Genomic DNA, 5,127 nt, shown 5'->3' with positions numbered 1-5,127 from the left:
TTGGGGGCTGCGTCTTAGGTTTAAGATATATCTAATAAAATCAGTTTGAATCCTTTCAAATCCTTTTATTTTTTATAATTTTCGAATCCCCCTATTTCGCTTCCATAGAGCAAAATAGGGCAGATAATATACAATCAAATAAAGTTTACAATCTGTAGACACATCATTGTTCCTTAAACGCTTGTACGACATTGCAGCATTGCTTTATTCGTCTGGCAATATTAGACTTTCTGGTATTTGAAGAAGAGCGATTGTTACACTGAAAACAACACCAATATATTTATATTGGTTTACAAGCTCCATGCTGTCAAATAATACCCCAATGCTCCAATAATAATGTCCTGTAGGGTTTTTGTTACAGAAGATTACGATTTTGGTCTTTTTAGTATTTTTGGATAATTTGTTTTTTAAACAATAGTTGTAAAAATTAACGAATTTTGTAATTCTTTGGATCATCTGATAATATGACAGTATCGTCATCATATGATAAAACAAGAAGTCGAACAAACATGTACATATTATTATCATCGAGTGTAACTGTTACACTGTCAACATTATTTCTAAGAGACGAATTTTCTAAATCATTTAAGTACAGTGCAAATAGTATAGGAGATAAATTTTCTCCTTGTCGTACACCATTTTTGCAATAAAAATACTGAGAGTTTTGGACATTGTGTTCTACACAAGATGTGATGCCTTGGTACATCGATTTGATTACATTGAATACATTACCATTGATATAGTAGTTACGAATTTTATCCAAAGAATTGGTATACTAACTAAAATCTATAAAGGCGCAAAATAGTTTGCTCTTAGTTTATTTTTGCAATATATATGAAAGAGTTTGAAGTGCATATATTGATCAATAATGGAGAAACCTTTCCTAAACCCAGCTTGTTTATCCAGCAGTACCTTCGTGTTTTCTACAAAAGCGGTTAGTCGATTGTTGATAATAGACGTAAACAGCTTTCCGATACAGCTTAAGAGCGTTATAGGACGGTAATTTGATGGATCATCTTGGTCACCTTTATTTTTAAATATAGGTTTTATGATGCCCACTAGCCACTTATCAGGAAACACACCCGACTGTAGGACAAGATTAAAACGTTTTTCATACATGGCGACAAGTATACATTTTGAAGACTTAATGTATTCATTATGCATATTCTCAGAGCCACAGGTTTTGTCATTTCAAAGATTATCTATTGCTTTTAATATCTTTCCTTGTGTGATTGTGTGTTGATTTCTTCGTTGATGTCGTCAAAAGCTTCCTCACCTACATCCTTGAAATAAACAAAACGCTTTTCGAGAGTAATTTGTCCATCTTACACCTGCAGTAAACAGCATGCGACTCGATCAATGTAGATACCACCAGTAAATCTTCCAGTCTATAACGATGTTTCGAAGGTGCAATGAGCGGTCTGATGCGGTCTGATACATTTGAGAGCCGATATTTTTCACATTTTGGAAGATCTCTGAATAAGACTCTGTATTTTTATTTCAATGCTAATTTCCTTCGTAGTCGCAGTGAATTAGTAACAATCAGTTGGTAATATTTATCCGACCACCGTAAATTACATCTTGTCCAGATACGATGAATATGTTTAGACAGTAATATAAATGATCAGTCATGCAATCATGGTAAATGTCTGGGAAATAGGATTTCTAACGAAAATAAAGGGAAATGTATCTGAGGCGTCCATTTTGTATTAAATATTTCCTGAAAAAAATGTTCTTGCTGATGAAAGGGGCACAACTCTTGCCAGTCAGGTGAGCCTGTATCATGATTGTTCGGCAATATTCCAGCTATATGGCGACGGTCTGTAAATACTCGAGTCTGGACCAGACAATCCACTGACAATCAACGTCATGAGCATCGATCTACGCATTTTACAGACAAATATAGTAAAATATATAAATTGTCCGTGGTCTTGATACGAGCATCTGTCAAGCATCTGTGAAGCATCATGCACAAAACTATAGTTTGGCATGAAATGCATGTGGACCCGGTTTTTTGTAAATATCTCTTCATCCAATGACCCAATCGATCTCAAACTGTGCAAGTGGATGTTTTGTCAGACAACCTAATCACATTGTAAATCACCGATTTTATGCATTTGTATTAAAGAATCTGTCTTTGTAACTGTCAACAAAATAATCAGCAGAACGCAGAAGGCTTGCAGAGGGAGGGAGCCAATGACCTGTAACAGCGGCAGTGTTGTGTCATAAAGGTCAATGCACGTGCAGTTCATGATAGCTACCTGTGCACTGCACAGTGATAGACCGTTTGGATCATTCACATTGACTACTTCTATCTGTCATCATGAAAGCTTATTCAGATGATGCCGAACGTTTAATTAGAACTGTGTTTATTTTTTTTTGAAAAAGAGAGCAAACGTAGCAAACCGATTTATAAGGTGTCTTACAACTTACAACTTTTGCTCTTGGCATGAAAAAGAACATCATGCTAAAAATTGTGCAAAATAAACCAACAACCAATAAACAAAACCTTCTACAAAAAGGTAGGCATCCAAAGTTAGATTCTTTTGAAATGAGGGTCATCAGAGATTCGCAGGCTATTTGCTAGAAATGAACACCTCTTCATACCTGTCACATGCATAGCTGACCTACATTGACGAACGTTGACCTTTATGACCCAACACTGCCGCTGTTACAGGTCATTGGCTCCCTCCCTCTGCAAACATTCTGCGTTCTGCTGATTATTTTGTTGACAGTTACAAAGACAGATTCTTTAAAACAAATGCATAAAATCGGTGATTTATAATGTGATTAGGTTGTCTGACAAAACATCCGCTTGCACAGTTTGAGATCGACTGGGTCATTGGATGAAGAGATATTTACAAAAAACCGGGTCCACATGCATTTCATGCCAAACTATAAATACGAAAATACATTTTGACTTCAGTATTCATCGTTTTTTCCCCATATTTCTCCGTGACAAGATTGGTGAAAACACCACATGAAGAATATAACAAATATATAGAAAATTAAAAAAATAAAACTCTTTCCATTAATTTCAGAGTAATTTTATTCAAATATTTAGAATATATTTATTAAACAAACGCTCAGTTATTTAAAATGTAATGATAGTGCATAAACATTCTCAGATAACACATTGATACTAAAGGTAAGTAAAGAAAACGCAGAGAATTATAAGAACGCCATGAGTTGGATAAACATGTAGCGTATTAAATCGGTTGTTAAACAATCCATTGCATTGCTTCATATACTATTACTCATCATACTCTTAGTCTCTCTCTCTTATATCTTACTGACCGCCTCCGTGGTGTAGTGGTTAGAGCGTCCGCCAGGAGAGCGGAAGGTCGCGGGTTTGATCCCTGACCGCGTCATACCAAAAGACGTTAAAATATGGTACTTGTTGGTCCCTGCCTGGCGCTCGGCATTAAGGGGTACAACAAGGAGTGGTCGGCTCGGAGTCAGTATAATGTGTCTGAGTGGGGTATTCATGCTTCACTGCAGCATGGTATCTCAGTGGGCTAGCACTATAAAACCAGCTCCAGTCTGGGCTAGTACAAGCAGCCGCACATACACATACACACGCATGCACGTCGTCATATGAGCGAAATATTCTCAAGCACGACGTTAAACCCAATTTCACCTCACCTCACCTCACCTTTACTCTCCCGCTCACCCTTAAACCTTCAACACATTGTACCCCCCCTAGTGCATATACACATTACTATTCAAACAAAGGTTCACTAAGTTTCCTGAATGATCGGTTTCTTCTTATTTCAAAACAGCAAGCAGTGCATACGGTTTAACGGACCTTTACAGAGCTCAGTTTCATGCAAGTCAGACTGACATTGCCGGAACACGATAACAGCTAGGTCAACGTGACTAGGTCAACTAATGCACCTATACCGGGTTGTTGTAAATCACCGCGTCTGTCCATATCAGATTTCTCTATATCTACTTTCGTATTGCCTTGTTCACTTACGATTGCAACCCACGAAAAAGTATTTGAACAGGTAATATTTTTCTCGTAAATATGACTCACCACAAGTGTACGGGGTTTGTCTATTGTTTCGGTTTAGGCTCCGTCAACAACATTCAAGCTGTACCATGATAGACATTAAAAACGTTTAGTTTTACAACAAGTAGTAGCAGGTGATAACAAAAGTATGTTGTAAGAATGAAACTCGACACAGAGCACCTCACCGCGTGTTCTATATACCATACTCATTAGGGGTGACAACTGAGGGGGAAACAACTATTGCGATAGCGATAGTCTATTACGACCAACTATTACAATACTATCGCAATATTTTTCTCCTTGAATAATCTCATTTGAAGTCATTTCCCAAATGAATGTATAGTTTATATGAAATAAAAACAAGCTGAAGTAGTTTCAGTCTGACAAGAAACTTGAAACCTAGATCAAGTAAACAGTTTACAAAAACTCAATGAAGGTGCAAGTCTGCACCCAAACATCCTGTATTTTCATGCATCCTGCATTCATCAACCGAAGTGAAAAACTAAACTATCGATAGTCCCCCATACTATCGATGCATCGATAGTTTTTCGTTTCTACCATCGATTAATTGCTGTCGGAGACTCGACAATTGGAATCCATCGATAGTTCGATGCATGGTTACCGCCATAATAATCATACAAACTACAGCTACTATTGCATACCATTTGATCTTTTGAAGCATTAAATGACATTAACATTCCCTTTAGAATCAATCATTGGTTATGTCACAGAGATGTTTAATAGCTCTCTGTTCTGACAGATTATTATCTAACAAAACACACAACTTTATGGATAACTATGTTGTTTATTGCATATTGCGACGTTTCGATATAGATTCTTTTACACTATCATCACACTAAAGGTGACTGAAACAAGGCGCTGAAAAATATACATGCATTATGGAGAGTCCGGATTTGACAGATTCCACTGTACATGTATTATGGAGAGTCCGGATTTGACAGATTCCACTGTACATGCATTATGGAGAGTCCGGATTTGACAGATTCCACTGTACACGTATTATGGAGAGTCCGGATTTGACAGATTCCACTGTACACGTGTAATGGAGAGTCCGGATTTGATATATTCCACTGTACATGTATTATGGAGAG

This window comes from Haliotis rubra, unplaced genomic scaffold (genome assembly GCF_003918875.1).
Source record: "Haliotis rubra isolate DU_JTF1 unplaced genomic scaffold, ASM391887v1 Scf529, whole genome shotgun sequence".
NCBI classification, from domain to species: domain Eukaryota; kingdom Metazoa; phylum Mollusca; class Gastropoda; order Lepetellida; family Haliotidae; genus Haliotis; species Haliotis rubra.
The sequence above is the reverse complement of the archived record's forward strand: the minus strand, read 5'-3'. Positions refer to the sequence as shown.